Below are 23675 nucleotides of genomic sequence, written 5' to 3' on the forward strand. Positions count from 1 at the left end.
TAGCGCCGTCTTGTTGAAAGTAAACGTTATTCAAATCAATACCATCCTCTGGCCATAAAAAATCATTAATCATCTCTCGATAACGAAATCCATTCACCGTAACTGTTGTTCCAGCCTCATTTTCGAAAAAGTAAGGTCCAATGACTTCGCCGGACCATAAACCGCACCAAACAGTCAGACGTTGAGAATAGAGAGGCTTTTAAACAGTAACTCTTGGGTTTTCCAAGCTCCAGTGCGACAATTTTGCTTGTTGACGAAGCCACCGAGGTGGAAATGGGTCTCATCACTCAAGATGATTTGGATTTGATTCACTCAAGTAAATTTTAATAATTTCAATGCGTTGTTGAAGCGTGTATCGTTCCATTTTTATTAATGGTATAGTTTTTACTTGTCAAATGTTAAAAAATGACAGCTTTAAAAGTAACATCTAACGAAATAGCGGGCTATTCAAAATAACAACTCTTATTGGAAAATTAGTGGAGATATTGTTTTATCTGGAGCCTCGACAATATCGATCTTGACCATTATTTAGATTAAAACCTTTTTAGAATCTATAGTATTTTTGGCCCTCTAACAAAGGTTAAATATGACAATTTCAAAGGTAAAATCTACAGAAATAGCGGGCTATTCAAAATAACACCCCTTATTGGAAGATCGAATATAAGTTTTTTCCTGCATTTCCGATGCTTTCTCTTTTCTCTTTCTCTCTTTTCTGTGGAGGTTGGCTGTCGTTAAGGTTAATTTAAGGTTATTAGCATTTATCAATGCCCAAAATAACCAAGCAAACTACTATAGTATTCAAATAAGTGTTTAAAGATGCCGGTTAACAAGCAAGATAAATAATTTCCTAGTGCCTATTGTATTGCCCGTCAATAGTCCTGCCATTATTGGACATCAATATTGTCTAGTTACGTCAAAATTGTAGTAATTTATAAAACAATTTCTAAATACCTACGCACTAAACGATCTCCTGCAATAACTTCACTCTAATATACTATATACATATATAATACTCAATTTTTATACCATTTATAATGCACTCGACGTATATCCTATAGTAATAATTTATTCTATATAATACCTTCAACTTATATACTATATATAATACACTCAACGTATGTACTATATATAATACACTGAACTTATGTACAATATTTAATACACTCAACTTATATACTATATTTAATACACTCAACTTCCATACTATACATAAACTTGGAAGTAAAATAGCGAAATCCAAATTATGACAGCTTTTGTAGCAGATAAGTGGCGAACAGACATATTTATATAACAGAACGAGAAGAAAATAGATATGGCTAATTGATATAACTGTTACCGGCCATATTTTATATTAAATGCCATCCCGAACTTTGCAGATTTTCTGCGCGCCAATACTCGGTCCTCGAGTAATGTTCGGGATGGGCAGAGCATGAAACTGTCGCCAAGGCATGGGCACACAAAGGATTACAGGTTCTACTGATTGTAGTGAAATGAAAGCAGTAGTTTTGTTTTTGCACATTATAAAACATGGAGAATATATTTAAGTAAACATGTTACATATTATGACTCGGCACTTACCCCCAGGGATCAAAAATTGGTTCTTAATTCTATCTAAAACTGATTAACCACTTAATTACGGAAAGTGAGCGGGGAGCTTCCATACGGCCGGCGGTGGTCTGTCCCAGACAGATCGAGCTGGCACCATCAGGGCTTTGGTCCAGGAGACGGGTCCAGCGTCTCCGACAAGGTGGCTGATAAGCGGTTCTGGAGCGTATCGGGTCTATCGTTTATGTAACATTAATGGAGCGAATCCATCCATTGAGCTGATCGGCAGATTACTTGAGCGGGTGCCGTCCGGGCTTGTGATTTTATTATCCGTATCTTATTAAGAAAAATACGGCTTGTATCGCGCCACTTGAGGTGAATGCTTCATTTCCCGGAGTCCGCGGAATAACGATTTGCAAGGGATCGCGTATATAAACTTCAGTAGAACATTATTTGTGATCTTCACGAACACACACACGGTCATCCATTATACGGACGTTTATTTAATAGAGCCTGCACCGACTTGGTTTTTGTAAAAAAGAACCGAATAACCCGCATCAGGAATACTGATGTACACTTTTTTAATACGATCGCCCATCCAGGGTAAAAATGAATTATAATCTAATTGACTGTGCGATCATTACACGGCCGTCCCGCTCGTGTAACAATTCCAGAGTACCCAGCGAAAGGAAACGGAAACAAACAATAGACTGCCCGGCGGTCTATTTGTTGCCAGACCGTGCTCTCTATAATTTTAATCAAAATTAATGCTATGAATGGTACTTGTTCTGAAGAGGTGTTTTAAATAATTACTTTTAAATAAGACTTAACACCGCTTCATAACATTACCCCCCGCGCCACACAAATGTTTGTCCCCAAACATTAATACAACTCTAAAAAAAACTACAACTGCAATAACTAAGCTTGAAAAGATCCTCTGGGTTTCTAAAAAAAACAATCAACAATTATACATGAGCATCATAATTTGTAAGATAAGTAAGGAATAAGACAAAATCTACGATTTGGATAGCAAAACTTATGATGAATGGGTGTGCCGCAGCTTCAATCGCACCCATCGAGCGTGCAGCCGGATGGTTGAGCCTGCGATTCATCCATTCTAGAACTTAAAGATAACTTAAGATTAATGTAACTTAATTACAAATTTTAGAAGATATTACGTGAACGGAGTCTGCAAGCACCCACAGTATCGGAATACCGGGTGAAGATAAATTGACGATTGTCGAAGACTGCCGTTAGCGTTACATCTGTGACGGAAAATATTCTTAAACAAAATTGTAGGTAAACCTGTAGGTATATAAAAAAATATTATTGTTCTTCTCAACACATCTAAACAACTTAAGCGTTAAAGCTTCACTGGCCCTTTAATAGGGCGATAAGCCACTCAGGCAACACTTTTTTTTTAGGGAGGTAAACCAACCCTCACTTTTCACTGAGTCTACTTCTCCGTTGGAGATAAAACACACTTCGAAGAAATTCTATCTACTCTACCTGACCTGGTTATTGGGTAAGTCTTTCGAAGAGAATTTATACAATAAGACAAAATAATCATCCTTGGAAAGCATTATTTCGTAATAGTAGAAAAAACTTTTAACCTTTACACACACGCAGGTGTGTAAGGTGGTTTAATCGAGTGGAACTGTCAACAACCAATCTTATAGATGTGGTGCAATTAGTAGTAGTATACATCCATTGTTGTAAATGGAGTCATTGGTCGAAGATTGTATACATCCATTGTTGTAAATGGAGCCATTGGTCGAAAATTGTATACATCCATTGTTGTAAATGGAGCCATTGGTCGAAAATTGTATACATCCATTGTTGTAAATGGTGCAATTGGTAGAAAATTGTATTATTGTACTAATTTATAGATAAAACTTACTTTTACTAAATATAACTAAAGTTATAGAAGGAATTTAAGGAAAAGACATATGCTGAACCAGCTCTTATAATTGTATCATTAATTACTATGAAATTATTAAACAAAATATCAAGAGTACTAACATAAGTATACCATTTCCAAACATGACAAGATAATTATAATAAAGTAAACAAAAATATATTTGGTAAAATTCAATTCTTAATAATAAAATTTTTAAAACTGCTTAGAAAACAAAGATGTACTGGACCGGTACATCTTCACTTTCTAAGTAACGGGCGAACGTATACAATATGCACATAAGTATATATTAAGAAACCTAGAATATACGGGGATAGTGGGAAAGTATCACCGTGCATTCCAAGATTTGGGCAGTTTATATATCCCATGCTACCTAACTTTCACTTGTTTAGTCAAAGCCATATTTCAAGTCGTTTTTTTTTTTTTTTTTTTTAAATTATTTTCCTATAAGCTTATCTGAACAACATCATTGTCGTGTAACAAACTCGAGTAGGATACTAGAGTATTATACTAAATTTATTATGTTTCTTTCTATTATTTACCGATTATACTAACCATTTTACGAAATTTCTATATTTTCTAAAAGAAAATTAACTAGGACAGGACTAAGGACTGTCATAATGCTGGGTCGCTCCAACTCGGGTGATCAAGCCGCTTTGTGCTCCCGTGCATTGAAAAATATTTGAAATATTAATTAATTGAGAGTACTTGGTAGGGTGGCCAGACCCACCAAAGCACTATCAGAAACATATTAATCCGGTATATTTTCTGACTTGACGATGTCTTTCACGTGAAAGTTACCAGTTTCCTTACCTTTGAGGTCTGCTAATGTATAGATTAAGTCTGATTTTTTCTTCACGACTATATTTTGCACAAAGCGTGGAGCTAGTTTCTGTGCAAAGTAATTTAAAGCGTTTGATTGGACGAAATTTCTACGCCAAACCCTGTCTCCGACTTGAAAACTAACATGTTTTCTCCGCAGGTTATAATGGTTTGCTCCTTTTTGATAAGCTTTTAGTAAAGCATCTGAGACTTGCTCATAAACTGATGACAGTTCTTCTAATTTTTGTGCGTAGATTCTCTGACTAGTACAATTTTGTGAATTAGATTCCGTATCAGCTATAGGGTTACGATGCAAATCACCGTCTAATATTTGCTCCCGACCATGCATTAGAAAATAAGGTGTAAAACCCGTAGCGCAATTTACGGAATTGTTCATAGCTGATTGTATTTGTGGTAAAAATTTTGACCAATTACGGTGGTCTGATTCAACTAATATCGATAATGCGGTGCCCAAAGTTTGGTTATATCTCTCTACCACATTATTTTGAGGGGTATAATAAGAGTTATAAAACGGAGGAGGTATATTATAATTATTTAATAAGTCCTTAAATTCTTTGGATACAAACTGACGGCCGTTATCACAAACAATGGTGCGCGGTACGCCATGTACAAGAAAGATACTTTCTTCTAAACTCTTCACAATGCTTCGCGCGGTACCTTTGCGCAACGGGAACAGCCAGGTAAACTTTGAAAAAACATCGACACAGGATAAAATAACGGTAAAACCAGAGTAACTTCTCGGTAATGGACCTACCAAATCCAACGATAACATTTGCATTGGACGTGTAACTTTTTTTGGATGTGATGAAATACCGTTAGGTGAGGCCGTACTGATTTTGTGGGCCTTACAGACCGTACAGCGATTTACAAATTGTTTAATGTCTCTGTACATATTTGGCCAAAAATACCGTAATTGTGCTTTTTTATAAGTTTTAAAAACGCCGGGGTGACAAGATCGAATAGACTCGTGAACACTACTTAAAATGTCTAATCTTTTTTCTTGAGGAATTACTTTTTTCCACGCAGTGTCTTCACACAGTGCTAAACGAGTTTTCGTGTGACGAAATAGTTCGTTTTCCCGAATTTGGAAGTTCTGAAAACGTTGGGGAAATTCTTGACAACCCTTCCAAATATTTTGATACCACTCATCTTGAATATTTCCTGAATCTATAATGGAGATTTCGGCAAGATCCATTCGCGAAAGGACATCTGGGACTATGTGTTGAGTACCTTTACGATGGATTACGTCAAACGAGAATTGGGATAGGCGTGAACTCCAACGCGCGAGACGACCGCTGGGGTTGGACAGAGAACCTAACCATTTTAGGCTTGAGTGGTCGGTTACAACTGTAAAATGAGTTCCTTCAATGTATGGTCTAAAGTGTGTAACGGAGTCTAGTACGGCTAAAAGTTCGCGCTCAGTTATTCCATAATTACGTTCGTGAACGTTTAAGCATCTCGAAAAATAAGCAATAGGGTGCTCCTGTCCATCTATAGTTTGAATTAATACCCCCCCAATGCCTACGGAGCTTGCGTCACAGTGTATAGCGAAGGGTTTCGAAAAATCTGGACAACTTAAGACTGGGGCAGAAGTAAGTGCTTGCTTTAGTGCAATAAATGCGGATTCAGCTTCCGGTGACCATTTAAAATTACTAATTCCCTTATTTGAACCAGTAATACTTGTTAAAGGAGCTGCAATGCTTGAAAATCCCTTGATAAACCGTCTAAAGTAACCGCACAGGCCAACAAATGCCCGAATTTGTTTAGCATTTTTCGGTATAGGAAAATCTTTAATACTATCTATCTTACTTGGATCAGTGCGAAGTCCCTGGGAATCCACCATATAGCCCAAGTATTTAAGCTCGGCTTTACAAAATTCTGACTTTTTTAAGTTAATGGTGAGACCCGCGTCTCGTAGACGTTCGTACACCCAATTTAACAAGTTTAAATGTGATTTCAAGTCTTCCGATACTAATATAAGGTCATCTAAATAGCAAAAAACATTATCATCGAAATCAGGTCCAAACAATGCATCCGCTAGTCTTTGTAATTCGCTAGGAGCATTTTTCAAACCAAACGGCATGCGAGTGAACTCAAAGAGGCCCCGCCCAGGAACAACAAATGCTGTCTTTTCACATGATTTTTTGTCCAAGGCTATTTGCCAAAATGCCTTGGAGAGGTCAATCGAGGAAACATATCTGGCACCGCCCAGTTTATCTAGGATACGCGCAATATAGGGAAGAGGGTAACTATCACGTACCGTGACGTTATTAATTTTTCGAGAATCAAGGCAGAATCTAGCTGTTCCGTCTTTTTTTGTTACAATTATTACTGGACTGGACCATGGTGAACGAGAAGGTTGAATAACCCCTAATTTTAGCATTTCATCAACTTCTGTTTCTAATTGTTTCTGCCGTGCGGGTGAAAGAGGGTAATACCGCTGTTTGATGGGTGGTCCTGTTGTAATTATTTTGTGTTTACTTAAGTGTGTTAGACCTAACCCCTTTTTTTCAAAAGAAATTGACTCGAATTTTTTAACTATTTTAGAGAGTTCCCTGTTCTCTTCAATAGTTAGGGATGAGGCTGGCCGAATAGCCCGCAACCCACTAATATTTCCTTCCGAAACAGGAAGAGTAGCTTTCGAAAACAGTTCCGGTGCGATGTGGAACTCCTTCCAAAAGTTAACTCCTAGAATAATTGAAGGCGACAATGTCGGGATGACGTAGAAAAGAATTTCCTTTGTGGATGATTTATACGTGACCGGCAATGACATTGTCCCTAAGACTGGTTGGTTTGAACCGTCCGCTGTATAAACACTAAACTTAACTTTAACTAACTTAATACCTAATTCCTTAAAAATTTTATAACTATTGCCTCCTAGACATGACAATGAAGCGCCGCTGTCTAGCATTCCACTGTAGAAATTATTTATAATATGTACATAAGTATAAGGACGGTTATCATTTTCAATAGCCATCTCCCGTGGCAGCGGGCCCACTGTTCCGGTTGATGGGGATGAAAGAAATTTATCAACTATTCGGAGCCAACTCTCCCACTCGCTTTTCCTCTGCGCCAAGGACGGCTTGTAGCAAGAGAGACTCCGACCTAGTTTTTTGACTTTTTATGAGCTTTGTCATTGATAGCTCCCACTTTAGGATTGTTAGACCTTGAATTTTTCTTCCTGCAATCTTCTATAACGTGTCCCGATAGTTTACAATATGAACAGAATGGTTTATTGTAAAACGTTCTAGAATTTTCGTGTTCAGTTTTTATATATGTGTTAGAAGTAGAAGAAGACGGTTTATTGTATTTATAATTATTATCTCTGTTTCCAAGACTAACTTTAGTATAGTTGTTGGAATAATTGTTGTTATTTGGTTTTCTGTACTGATTTTGGTTATAACCTTGGTGTCTATGCATATTATTATTATTAAAATTAGGTGTTTGTCTAGCAGTACTATCAAATTTCTTCGGTTTATTAGTGACAGGTAAGTCTACTTTTGGTTGAGAAACGTTGAAAGATACGAAATCATCCGACAGTGATGCATAAGATTCCAAGTTGCCTGCATGAGTAGTCAATTGCTCGAATGTCGATATATCTCTTGAGACTAGTAAATTTGTATACATAGGCAATAAAGCTTTTTTTGCCAACCGCAAAAGTTCTAATTCCGGTAGTTTAGCTTCAAGCATATTGTTTAATGATTTCATTCTGAGAGTGAATTCTAGCACTGACATACCTTTAGGTTGTGTCATGTTAAATAGTTTTACCTTAAGATCTGTTTGAAGGTCGTTTGCTTCAAATTGTCTTATCAAAAGTTTTGAAAGATCGTCCCATTTCAAATCCTGAGTGTAAATAGACCTGAACCACAGGAGTGCTAAACCTTCTAAAAGATCAGGAAAAACGCGTACAAGATGATCCTGGTTAAAATTTTTTGTCCTACATTTCTCCTCAATTAATAGTAAGAATTCCCTTACACTACTTTTTCCGTCATATTTCAGTTTCCAACCGTCTACGTTATTTGAGTGTGAGTCCCTATAAATAATCTTCGTTTGTTTAATTATGTGGGCTTTCTTAATGGTTGTGTCGTCTAATTCAGAATCCGATGATTCAGAATTCACTTCACTTATAGCAGGTATTTTAATCTCTTTATTATAAGCGCGCGCCTGTAAACGTAACTCATGAGAAGTCGACGATGGATCAATATTCCTGTCTTTAAGTTCTTTAATGAGAACCTCCTTCGAAGCCCCATTGATATTTGGTATTGGTATTGGTGAAGACATGATTACGTTCTTTGATGTTCAGATAGAAAGAAAGAAGTAAAAGAAGAGAAAAATAAATATTTAATTTTTTTGTTTATAAAACAAAAGAAACTCTTCATTGACGGCTGTAGTATCATTAGACGTAATATTAGCTCAACTTCTATTGTACAATTGTGAAAAAAAACAAAAAAAAATTGTTAAAAAAAATATGCTCCACCCTAATGAGAATTGCGAAAAATGGACCACCCTATTATATTGTGAAACGTTATTAAACGTCGGCCTAATGTAATTGTCAATCAAAGATATCATTTAATTTGGGCGAAAAAAAATGACGTAGGTATGTATATAAATAATATTGAGTGTTTGTTGACTTACGAGTAATTAAAACGCATAACGATTGTAATGTGGACTTACAATTTGTATTGTAGAACGCCGACATAAATGTTTTTAATATTATGTATATTAGCGTAAAAATCTAATAATATTATAAAACGCAAATATGCCTTGATCAAACAAGTGAATGACATCGTAAAATAATCGTAAATAATTATGAATTAGACAGTTTGACATAACCTCCCATATAATCATCTTGTTTACCAATTAGTGTTGACATAAAATTTGACAGCTACAAAAGCATAGATAAATCATAGATTTCATGAAAGATGAAAGTTTACGCAAGATTTTACCATAGAATAACGCAAATTATGAATTATCGTTACAAGAATACTGAGTGTATTTGAGGTTATGAAACAATATTCAAATCACTTGACATATGTGATACAATATTATGTCAATTAATCATGAAACATTTCACCAAAATCAGCACAACATGCAATCACCACGAGCCAAAACACGTTGAGGCGCCAATTGTTACCGGCCATATTTTATATTAAATGCCATCCCGAACTTTGCAGATTTTCTGCGCGCCAATACTCGGTCCTCGAGTAATGTTCGGGATGGGCAGAGCATGAAACTGTCGCCAAGGCATGGGCACACAAAGGATTACAGGTTCTACTGATTGTAGTGAAATGAAAGCAGTAGTTTTGTTTTTGCACATTATAAAACATGGAGAATATATTTAAGTAAACATGTTACATATTATGACTCGGCACTTACCCCCAGGGATCAAAAATTGGTTCTTAATTCTATCTAAAACTGATTAACCACTTAATTACGGAAAGTGAGCGGGGAGCTTCCATACGGCCGGCGGTGGTCTGTCCCAGACAGATCGAGCTGGCACCATCAGGGCTTTGGTCCAGGAGACGGGTCCAGCGTCTCCGACAAGGTGGCTGATAAGCGGTTCTGGAGCGTATCGGGTCTATCGTTTATGTAACATTAATGGAGCGAATCCATCCATTGAGCTGATCGGCAGATTACTTGAGCGGGTGCCGTCCGGGCTTGTGATTTTATTATCCGTATCTTATTAAGAAAAATACGGCTTGTATCGCGCCACTTGAGGTGAATGCTTCATTTCCCGGAGTCCGCGGAATAACGATTTGCAAGGGATCGCGTATATAAACTTCAGTAGAACATTATTTGTGATCTTCACGAACACACACACGGTCATCCATTATACGGACGTTTATTTAATAGAGCCTGCACCGACTTGGTTTTTGTAAAAAAGAACCGAATAACCCGCATCAGGAATACTGATGTACACTTTTTTAATACGATCGCCCATCCAGGGTAAAAATGAATTATAATCTAATTGACTGTGCGATCATTACACGGCCGTCCCGCTCGTGTAACAATTCCAGAGTACCCAGCGAAAGGAAACGGAAACAAACAATAGACTGCCCGGCGGTCTATTTGTTGCCAGACCGTGCTCTCTATAATTTTAATCAAAATTAATGCTATGAATGGTACTTGTTCTGAAGAGGTGTTTTAAATAATTACTTTTAAATAAGACTTAACACCGCTTCATAACATAACGTAATATAAAAAAATCATAAATAAATAAAATATAAATATAGGAATTTAGAAATCTCGCAAGTTAAGACTTTGCTAGTCTCAAACATACGTACACTAAACATATCGAAAACAAAATTCACATCATACAGTATAAATAGCACGGGACAGCCAAAAACAACACAAACACCAAAAAAATACACGAATGTTTAAACACTAAAATCTGCGATTTCCCTCTTCTAGAAAAAATAGAACAAATAAATAAATGAATCTAGGAATCGTAATCTACTATAACCTTAGATAGATAGCTCACATCAAACAAATCACAAATAAAACAATACACATTTTCCTAAACATAAATAAAATAAAACAATTGAAAACAATATATTTTGCACTTTGCCAATCAATAATTGAATGTGGAATTATTGCTTGGGGAGGAGCAACAAACTTGACTATCGATTACATAGAAATCGCACAGAAAACGATCTTAAAGGTAATATTAAAAAAACATAGACTGACTGATACAGGCCAAATATTCAACAGCTGTGACGTACTAGATTAACGCCAATTATACGTGAAAACACCACTAAACTTTATTTTGGACCAAAAAAACGATTTTTTAATATACCCAAAATATCACTAACAGACCAGTTAGACAAGCGTACAAAGAAAACATAAAAACTCTTGACGGTAAATATTATCTTTGGACAAAGACACTATTAATATCATGCTATAAAAGCATTCAACAGTCTTACACTTGAAAATAAAATTGAGGAAACAAAAATAAGTTCAGACACAAAATAAAAAAAATGGATTAAAGAACAAAAAACATAATATTACCAAAATTTCATAACATAAAATAATAAAACCTACACGTAACACACAAAACCAATATAAAACACACGTCACAAACACACAACATATAATATAAATATACCGATTTTAACTTCATTTTAATTTTATTTTACTTTAATTTTAAATCTATATATTTAGTTTAAATAAATCTTAATTTTATGTTTAATTTATCTTTTTTTTTCTTCACCAACATTATATTAACGAGTAAATTTTCTTTAAATGTATTATGTATATATATTTTTTTGTATTATATTTTTGGATTGTACTATGAAATGTAAAATATTGTACCAAAAAAATTAATTTATATATATATATATATCGGTAGCCGATCGAATTCACCTGCAAGACAAGGCATCGACAAGAATAGACAATACTCGATAATCTTGCTCGTAAATACGGTGAGGACATTACAACCAGGAACGAAATATTTTTTGAAAATCATTTAGTGCTACTCGGATTTAGTAGGGAACATATTGTTAGATGAAGTCTATAGTTTTCTAGTAGGAACAATGTCACTTTTCCATTTGTGTATATTTGTTTATAAATACAAAAAAAACCATGAAAGAAAAATGATAACACCCTGTATATGTTTTAAGGAAACACAAAGGCGACTAAAACACCGTTAGTTATAAGCGGAAAGAGAATCACACATTAGTTGTTCGGGTCACTCTAATCACGGGGTTAGAGGTTTACAAGCCAGTAAAAAATACACACGGCTTTGTTCCCTGAAGGCAATATATGGGGCCGGTTTATGGGTGGTAGTTTTCTCTCGTATCAGCCCACAATAGGCCACAATAATAAAGTCAACGGGAAGCAATTAAAACCCGTATAGCGGCTGAAAGAATTATAGAAGATTGGTAATAGTTTCGTAAAAGAATTATAAAAGTTGTCTCTATTTGTTACATATGTTGAAAAGAAACTACACACCTCACACCTCACACCTCACACCTCACACCTCACACCTCACACCTCACACCTCACACCTCACACCTCACACCTCACACCTCACACCTCACACCTCACACCTCACACCTCACACCTCACACCTCACACCTCACACCTCACACCTCACACCTCACACCTCACACCTCACACCTCACACCTCACACCTCACACCTCACACCTCACACCTCACACCTCACACCTCACACCTCACACCTCACACCTCACACCTCACACCTCACACTTCACACCTCACACCTCACACCTCACACCTCACACCTCACACCTCACACCTCACACCTCACACCTCACACCTCACACCTCACACCTCACACCTCACACCTCACACCTCACACCTCACACCTCACACCTCACGCCTCACGCCTCACGCCTCACGCCTCACACCTCACGCCTCACACCTCACACCTCACACCTCACACCTCACAACTCACACCTCACACCTACACCTCACACTGATTTTTTCTTATCGCTTTAAAGTGGTAGATACTATATATGTATTCGAATATATATATATATATATATATATATATATATGTGGAATAATGTTCTCGGTTTACCCGCGTAAAGTAGTCCTTAAAAGGACTTTTTAATTTCTGACGTTTCGGACAGATCTCACTGTCCATCTTCAGAGGCCTTATGTCCTGAATTTCGTCTCAAACTGAAAGCTTTCGCGTGTCTGTTCGGTACAGAAGTCAACCCACTTGTATCTTGACTTCTGGACCGAACAGACACGCGAAAGCGTATATATATATATACATATATCAGTAATCGGATCTGAAAACTTCTGATTTTGTTTTACTACCTGGGTGCGCTGATATCTACATTTCAAAGGCTCGGAAAATCGATCTAGAAATGATTTTAAACATTATTTCTTGTGTTTTAAAACAATTATTATTCATGGTTGAATTCCATTTTCGGAATTTATGATTAAAAGTCCTTCATTTTACATTGCCATTTTTAATGTTTTACTTTGTTTACAGTTTTATAATCTAAGAGAGCGCATACCACAGCACCGTACTGAGATTTCGCCCGTTAAGCTGTCATATCCACAGGACCACAAGCGTTCCACTAAATTACTAAAGTAATTAGTTTTTCTGTATCGCTAACGTATCAGTTTGCGGGTTCATTTTGGCTCAGAAACTACTGAGAAAGTCTATGGCAAACATGGATTTATTTGTATCCTTAACAAATTAGATACGATTGGGTTCAAATGCTGGAAATATGTTAATGGAAGAATTTCAACTTGGTCCAGCAGTGCAATCATTAATTGGATAAATCATTAGCACAATAATTTGGTTGATTTAAAGGTATTTTAATTCATTAATTGATACGAGCATTTAATATTATTTATATCTCCTGTAGGGAATATCTAAATATGTTTTTTATCGGCATCTCACAAAACTGACAGAATTGTCTGTGAATTTAGTGCATTATTTCCAAAATTTATTTTTCATTATTATATGAGAGAATTTTGATGGGAAACGCAAAAAATGCTAAACCATTACTGTCTAGTAACATGTTGATGCCTTCAACGGGGAAAAATACCCACGGAATTATTGGTAATTATAATAATGATATTATTTCAGTCTAAGCAACATCTGATGTAATAAAAAAACATATAAGGATTCAAAAACATCTAATGTGTATTGAGGAATCAATTTCAAGAAATCGCTTTCAAATCTCGATAATAATGTTTGTCTTGGGGCGAGGATAATATATTTGGCAACCGCAATGATATCTCACTATTTATACAACGTAACGTTTTAAATAATCTATTATTTTTTTTAAATTTTCTCGATATCTTATACGACCTTAAATATAACCTTAAAGATCTTAACCTTAACTGGAGTCAATTTGTCCTCCACCTTTTGGAAACAACTCATGTGCTCTCATAGAAATCGTTTTTATATTATATTAAAAAATATATATACACAGACGACATATTATTAAGTGGCGGGATCGAACCCACAAGATCCCGACTTACTACGCCGCTACTGAGGTTGCCTTATGCATTGGTACCTACCGTACATTTACATATAACATCAGAAGTTTGATTTATCCACGAATCTCAAATCTGAACTATAATTAAATAACGTTTTATTTGAATTAGAACTTATTGCCTACAAAACTTTACCAGTTACCCTTAATGTTTCCAGGATAAGTTTTAAGGAATGTCAGAGTTAGTATATAGTATGGAGCGTGAATTAATGACACAAATAAAAGACGAGGAAAATTCTCTAAACATACAAAAGACAAGAATATTAGGCGTCAGTTAAGATTAGAGGTTGCTGAAACCCTATTCTCAATAGAGCCTTAACACAACATGTTAGAGTTGCAAATACCTCTGCTTTGTTACGTTATCCCAGTGCGTGCGCTTTTGGCAGGTTATTGTATCACGTGAAACCACCGCGTTGCTGTAAGAAAGTCGGCGAGCTTCCAGAATAAGGTCCCACCATCGTGGCGGGTCTAGTGTACTGTCTGAATAATTAATTGCAAAGCTCATATGTTGCTACTTCGTCGACACCACATCAATATAAACTTAAGGGGAATACAAACATAATATGGCGTTGAATAATGATGCCAGGGAAACAACTGAATGAGCAAATTGATAAGAAGATTTATTAAAGGGAAAACAGACTTAAATTCTACCGGGTTTTGTCGAGTACAGCGCACCAGCGCTGTCGACACTTCTTCACGAGGAGCGCGTGTGGCATAAAGCATGTTAGTCGGTGTAGCAATTATTGTGCGAGTACTTTAGTACAAGTCTCACATATATAGGCAACACAAGGGTGCGATATTTCGCACTGGATTTCAAAGCCTGTTTTCAAAATAGATTTTGCTTCTTCGACATTGAGCGCTGATAAAGATGCACGGATGTGCTACGCTGATGTGTAAAAGGAATTCTCTAAGCGCGATTCAAATATTAGAATCATGACTTAGTATGGAATCTGACAAGATTTTGAATTTAAAAACATGTTTTTCTTGTTTAACAACTATTAGGAATTATTTAGTTCACTGTCGGAAATCGACAGTGGCTTACAAGTATAACAGGTAATATCTACGTGTAGAGTAACCAAAACAAAACCAATTACAGATTGATGCAATAAGGCTCCGTAGTTAAACGTTCAAGAGAAAAAGAAGATAGATGGTTTGAAAAGAAATATGTAAATGCGAATGTAACATAATTTGACCAGAAGTGTTCAGATTATAATTTTCAAAGCATACTTACTTGTAATTACTTTTCCAACTCGAAAAATGTCTTTATAGATTATTAAAAAAAATAACATATATTCTTTTGAAAATTTAAAACCTAAAATGTTCAAGGGATGTATGTTATATTTCTGCAAAAATTCTGATTGCGGTCTGAAGCAATAGATTCTTAGACCAGATATAACACATCGTACAATATTCATCACTGGATTTTCCGAGGAACAGTAGGAGAAACGATTAAATTATTTTTCAGTCATCCTTATTATTACTGTCCGGGTAAGAAATACCTTTACTTAATTGATTTTCTAATTGTGTAAAAGCTTAAAAGGAAAAAACGTAACGTTCTAAAAAAAAAAGGTTCAAATTTCCGCGATTATAATTTATTGTGGTTAAAACTATCGTTCCTAATACCGTACCTAATACCATACCTTGGAAAGTGTGTTTACGAGAGAAGGAGAGGATGACAGAGATATTGAGAGAAGGGAAAATGCAGGTAACTCATAGACATATGAATATCAGTAGACCTGCCCTAAGTGATTAAAAGCGTATTATCCTCACTCCCCATACCGGTTCCATTGGAGCCGGCTGTGCTCGCGTATTGCCTCAAGTAAAATTTGAAAACGTGACGTCATCATTCTTGTGCGAACTATGGTCGAGGCATCATCGGTTCATTTTACGAAATAACACGGCAAAATGTTGACTTGTACTATGAAAACTTGTAAAAATAGATGTGAAAAACAGAATAAACCCAATTGTCGTATTACATTCCATATAAAAGCATTATTTTAAGCATATTCACATCGTATAATATGAATCAGTTGTTACTATCACATCGAGAAACATCTGGACGCGAAACACAAAGCTGGTTGGTTGCTGGGAAGTAAATTATGAACATTTATAAAAGTGTCTTAACTAAATACTTAAACGAAATATTCGACTCTGAAAATAGAACCGAATTTTTTTGCCGAATTTGGACTTCGCAAATTTGTTCATAACGTGGCGAGTAATTTGCGCTCCCATGTAAAAATGTCTATTCATTCAAAAGCAGATTTTACTTTTAAGAAGTAAATGGTGATATTATAATGCGAGATGCCTATTTACTGTCAGATTGATTTATTGACGAATCACAGTCAGCCTTACCCCCTTCGTTCTTCAACAGTTGATTTTACCCCTCGCCATTATCTTCTCGTCTATTAATTCCTATGTCTGTGAGGTAACTCCATTATTGGAGGGCTGAACGCAGTTGGCTCTAACGAAAAATTTTCCAAATAAGCAAGGCTAGCAGTCCACAATGGAGTACTGGTACCTACCCTGATGGATAACAATGAGGCATTTAACTGCCAGAGGAAGGATGAATTTCGATTAAATGCTGTATAAATGAGATCCCTGAGGCGTATGTGTGATAAACCATGTATGATTCGTTGATCCGCAATTAATGCAAAGGATGATGTAAGCGTAATAAGTGAGATTAAGAAAGGGACGTTTTGATGGTTTGGGAATATAGAGCAAATAAACAAATAAACAGTGTAAGGGGAATGTATCACGCAATTGTGAATAGTAGAAGAAGTTGAGGACACCCGAGAAAAAGATGACATGATCAAATTAATCAAATACTTGAGTCGTGCCATGTCAAGAGTCAGAATAATAGAAGTGTATATATGAATGTGAATGAGACAAGGAGTGTATGCCAAGTCCGAGTCGTTTTGCGGTCCGTCCTCTCTGTCTACGTGGCGTGATGGTTAGTTAGTATATTGTGTTAATTATAAAAAAAGAATAATAAAAATATTTTTTACACCGTAGAGGGATTTTACATGAAATAAATTATAATATAGAGGTGTAGTAACAATGGTAGAACAAGTACTTGTATTGTTTTGATAAATAAACTAATCGACTTCGAGGAGTAATTTATTTTAATAAGGCCTTATCGTTATTTCACAACAGTCTTCAACAATGATACAAATAATCCATGGAAATCTTGAGATTACACCATGGAGAATGTAATGTGTTGATCTAGAAATGAAATTGAAACCTATATATATATACCTATAGAAGGTAAACAGTAACTCCATAATTCTATTCAAGTCAACATTGATTTGAGATGATCAGAATATTAATTATTTCCGAAGTATATTTGCCAAAAGCAGAGTAAAGCCCTCACATCTTCATTTCAATCAATGGAGCTTTAGATTATCTGGTGAAATTAATGTCTCATCAAAATATTTGGGAAGTTACATGCTTCCCGATAATGTTCTAACTAATAATAGCAATTTGATTTTTCAATGATAAATTTCTAAGCATGTATTTCTAAGAAAATATTGACGAAGATGTTGTTGGTTTATTTTATTATTTAATTAAAATTAACATAGGTGTACCACAGCCGAGAATCGAACATCGATTAACTTCTTGGAAAGCAACTATGCTAACCATTACACATCAAATACTAAAAGGCGGCATAAATTCATTACATGTAAGCGGGTACTTATATTGCTGTTTTTAATAAAAACACTCATATTTTATGATACATCTAGCTCTACAGCGATCACTGATGTGATAAACCGATAGAAGTGTGTTGAGGACATGTCAGTGTTCCCAAAGTGAGATCAATTTTATCTTACTTCGGGTGTAATTAACAAAACATTACACATACCGAAATTCATAATCCTTTACATTGGCCTAGGAGTTGATAAGTCTTAAATTAATAGACGAAAAAGACAACTTTAGGCCACACTTCTCGGGATTATGTATTGAGTGGGGGAGATAATTTTTTTAGAACAGTTTGTCCTAAAAATGTTTTATTTTATTTTTTATTTGCTTGTGCAAAAATAAATCACCTAAAATTTCGAAAAGATTAAAAATGAATTTGTGTTTTCGATTTAAAAGGTCTGGTTTTTTTGCATAATTCACACTTGAAAAATTACAAATTACAAATTCATTAGTAATTTTGTAGGCTTTTGAAATTTAATTAATCTTAATTACTGTAATTAGTCACATTAAAAAAGACTTTGTGGGAGAGTTTCTTTCCAATTAGGATGTAATTTGTAGTCTCCGATCCGGAAAGAGGTACAAAATCTAAATCACCCTAATTTGGTTTAACTCCCAAATAGCTTACTGTTTTGAGAGATACAGATTAAGATATATTGATTCAATAATAACTTATTGTGAGAATGTAGTGTAATTTGTTTTGTAATTATAAATTAAGCATCTGTTAAATGTTTTTCAAACTTGTAGGTAGATTTGTAGGTACAATAATTTAAAGGAAAACGAAGAAGTTTAATCGAATAATATTTAAAATTAAAAAAAACTAAATGTTTTTTTCTTCTGAAAAATCTCAGGAATCGGAAAAAGATACGATACAATATGTTAATAACTAGGTAGTTGTATCATAGATTTGTTGTTGCGTTTGTCTTTCTGAGGTCATATTTGAAAAAAGATTTAAAATGTTGAATTTTTCCTTTCTATTTTTCTAAATTCCCTTCCCCCTTGTTTAGCAAAGACACACAAAACTAGTTTTTATATTTTTGCTTTACATTGTTTCATTATTAAAATGTGAATTTATAACCTCACAAGGAAATAGGACCTATTTTCTACAAATAGGTCCTAACATAGTACCTACTATAATAAATAATCCTATTTCCAGCCAATTCATTTTAATATAATATGGTAAGCATGTAGGGTGGCCATGTATTGATATTTGATTGGAAAAAAATACTAAGCAATTTATTAATTTAAAAAGGAATAAGATGAAAATAAAGAGAAAATAACTAAATTGACAAAATGAAGATTTAGTGTGAAATGCCACAAAGTTCAAACCAGAGTCAATTGTAGTAGTACCCATTTGCTGCGTTCTTTTTGCAATGCTAATATTATTGTAAAATCTACAAATCGTTTGTGTGAAAAATAGCTGTTTTACAGACATGAAATTACATGCCTTAAAAAGTAATTGTGTTGGATATCTTTTAAGATTTTCACGGCCAAAAGTATTTTTGTTATTTGTTTTTGGGGTATTATGCCGTGTTTAAATAACACATTTGCCCTGATGATGGACACTGCAATGCTGTCCGAAACGTTGGCTAAAGAAGGAGTTAGCGCAACACGGCATAATACCCCAAAAACAAATAACAAAAAAAAAAAAGTGTTGGATATCTGATTTTTTTCCTGTACATAACTTTAAGAATCAGTTTTTGGGCAATACTGAGTGGTTCTGTGTTAGTCTTTAGGCAGGATACCCAGCACACTATACTAAAATGCTAAAATATTTTGTAACAAGATATCGCTAATGTTTTACTTTCAAAGTTGACAGGACGTGTCAGTATACTGACATATTTATTAAAATATTATTTATAATAGTATTCATTCCGAAGACTGTTGCCAGAGGAACAACAAACGGAGCAGAATTCGTACCGATCACAGGATTTTTCCGGGTCAAAACTTGCCAATGTGACTAGGGTTTATGTTCAATTTATCATTTTTACATTTGATGCAATCGGTGAATATTGAAATACAGGGTCCGTTGCGAGAACCACGTGTTTTTTGAATGGCTAGTACCTCCGATTCGTTGGCCTCAGAGATTGGGGGGTGGCCTTGATTTGTTTGTTAGAGTGGGAAGTTTAGCTGTCGCAATGTCATGGAACCTGGAGCATTGTAGCCTTGCTCTCCGGGCAAAGAATCCTGAGGAGTTACACGAGTCCCCTCTATACTTCCTAAAAGTAACCGTATGGTGTGCAATTGGGGAGAAGTCAGGAGAAGGGTACTATTGGCTCGTACTTTTTGTAGGAAGACGACATTACTGTACCTGTTAATTCATACATTACAATGCTCCAAACCTTCTTCTTCCAAAAATTTCGACATCGCAGATGGAAATGAGAGAGTATGGTTTCAACAAGATGGTGCAACTGTACACGCATTTTGTAATTCTAGGGTTGTCACATGGGATCAGTTTACAGGCAGCCTTATCTCCAGATAAGACAATATTCACTGGCCTCCTCACTCCCTGATCTAAAATTATGTGAATTATTTTTGTGGGGATATCTCAAGTCATAGATTTCTCTTGAGTATATGTTGACAAGCCAGACTGCATTAAAGATCTCAAGAAGAAAATCCAGAAGAATCCTCATATATATATATATATATATATATATATTAAACCCCTTAGTTGTATGCCTTACTTATTATTTATACATTTAGTTGTAATTGTATATTGGTACCATTTCTTGAGGAGTAGGTGCCAGCGTACTTATAGTACGTATTTTTAGTATGTTACAAGCGCGTAGTGTACTGGTAATATAATCAGGTATGCGCGACGTTCGAGGTGGTACAGCCGCCCGCTCTCGAAGAAGATATCTGACAGGATTATCGGCAAGGTATCTGCGGCAATGCATTGCACTGCGCAAGGCTGTGAATACAGAAGAAGGCTAACCGTACACCGTACAGCCCCGACTTGACATATAAATTACACTGCGCAGACTTAGTGTCGCCTATTTAAATTCTAAGTACATTTTCTTACGTTGTGATCTTTCAGCCGGAAAGTGGGCACACTTATTTCAGGGGCTTAGCTACATTAGTACTGCACCTTGCAGCGACGAAAAGCTAAACGAAAAACGCGGTGTTCAGAAAAAAACTGGAATTTATTTCTAGCGCATTTTACATATCATCGACAAATACAAACTCAAATCTACATCTAAAGTGCAGATCTATCTGAAATGAGCATACAAACTATATAAACTATAAGTGTTGAATTGTTGAGACACTTATAATAAAGCAGTTTGCAAATGAAAAAAAATTGAAGCAGATCAATTTATTCTGTGACAAACAGATACCCATCTAAAGTTCATTTGTGACGTAGAAGGATATAAAGAATGGAGTACATTAGCACATATTACATTTTAAATATATGACAGTCGATGTCACCGGATATGTTATTTAAAATAGATATTGGTTTATTAATTTTCGACACGGTTAGTTGAGGAACACCAGGAAAATAGATATTAGATTTTAAATATATGACAGTCAATGTCACCGGATATGTTATTTAAAATAGATATTGGTTTATTTGTTTTCGACACGGTTAGTTGAGGAACACCAGGAAAATAGATATTAGATTTTAAATATATGACAGTCGATGTCATCGGATATGTTATTTAAATTAGATATTGGATTATTTGTTTTCGACACGGTTAGTTGAAGAACGCCATGAAAACAGATATTAGATATTAAATATATGACAGTCGATGTCACCGGATATGTTATTTAAAATAGATATAGGTTTATTTGTTTTCGACACGGTTAGTTGAAGAACGCCATGAAAACAGATATTAGATTTTAAATATATGACAGTCGATGTCACCGGATATGTTATTTAAAATAGATATTGGTTTATTTGTTTTCGACACGGTTAGTTGAGGAACACCAGGAAAACACCAATTAAGTGATGTAGATATAAGTAAAAAGCAGAAATAATGGAAAAGGATTATGAACGGAGAACACTTACTTATATTGCTAATTTATTAAAAATCTGGTCAAATTATTCGTTTTTCTGTTAAAAAGAAACTGAAGAACTTTAAAAAATGAAATCACAGGTTTCCCAACAAACTGTTAGTAAAACACCAATATGTTATTAGGATGTCGGAATACGTGTTTATAAAAAATCTAATATTGTCGTATTTCGTCATTATATATATCAGGAAAACCGTACCTGCTTGAACATGTGTTCCGATATATCCTTAATGGACTATATATAAAAAATATTTTTTTGGAAATGGATTGCAATAACGCATTTAACAGTATGTTAAAAAATTAGCCATATTCATTTTTCTCCGTGTGAGAATCAAATTCTAAAATACTCGTACATAAAGATAGCAGCCAATAAAAAGTATTCGTTAGAATAAAAATATAATATTGGTGGTTCCTTGTTGAAGTGTAATACAGTTAAATATGACAGAAAGAAATAATGTTGAATTAGCTCAGTGGTAGAGCAGAGCTCCGAAAAGGCTAAGGTCCCGGGTTAAATTCCTATGTGCGACCGTATCTTTTACTGATTTTTCTGTTTTAAATTTTCGTTTGAGAATCGATAATGTTGTCTTCAATGATTAAATATTACAATTTGAGGTTTTAATAATTAATTTATTCCAATAATATATATATTTTTAATTAAGTACAATCGAGTCAAATAAAGTTTTTATTAAAAACGTCACCAAGTTATTTCTTGTGAAGATATTTCAACCGTGCTGTTAGATTTGGAATTACAATATTATCTCAGTAAGGCATTTCTCAGTCTTCCATTATCGCCCTTAACGCTTGAGGTACAATAATAATTATATTGTATGGGTGAAACCCATTGAATACTTTGATTATTAAATGAATTTCATTGGGTAAACTTGCTGATTAGGTTTCAGACACTATTTTATACCTTTAAGTGTTTTAAGTTTGTCTTATCAATAGGTGCTTAGCTTGGCAACTGGATAACCGTTGGACAAACTAACGCCGTGAAAACAAATTAAAATTAATACAGAAAAATAATTTTTTAATAAATTTTAGATAAATCGAATCATCTAAAGGATGAGCCTGAAACAAATCTTCATATTGTCAATAAGGAGAGCATATGAGTCATTAACTATCCCGCAGCCAAGTAGCGGAGTAGGTAGTACCCAAAATTACTATCCTGCTTATATTAGCTTAAATACTTGACATTTCAGAATTTATTACAATCATTTTAGAATTTTACGTATTTTACATATTTATATAAGTTACCATTGATAATTGGGATTTCTATAATTTAAAAGCCAATAAGACAGAAAAATGGGTGGGGTCGTCGGAAGACCCACTTTGTTACAGACGTTTTGTTTGACATCTTGGCATGTCAAGAGTTTTTTTTTTTTTTTAAAGAAAGACAAACATTCCCAGGTTACGAATAACCCAACAATGTTTGAAAATCTCCTACTACCACCACAGAAAGCCGAAAATGTTGCTTGTGTTGTGATGGAGGACTTAGCCAGCCGAGGAATCGAACACGCGACGCTCGGGTGAGACCCAAGCGCTATGCCCTCTCAACCACTGACCGGTTAAAATGTAACATATATTTACGGTGGTCCATCGGATACGCCGGATTTCAATTTACTTCCATTTTTATGCATATAACCCTAATGATTGACAGTTGTCATTGAGGTTATTCAAAAAT

Source organism: Hesperophylax consimilis, chromosome 6 (assembly GCF_061612785.1).
Source record: "Hesperophylax consimilis isolate HC1 chromosome 6, BYU_Hcon_1.0, whole genome shotgun sequence".
Taxonomy (NCBI): Eukaryota; Metazoa; Arthropoda; class Insecta; order Trichoptera; family Limnephilidae; genus Hesperophylax; species Hesperophylax consimilis.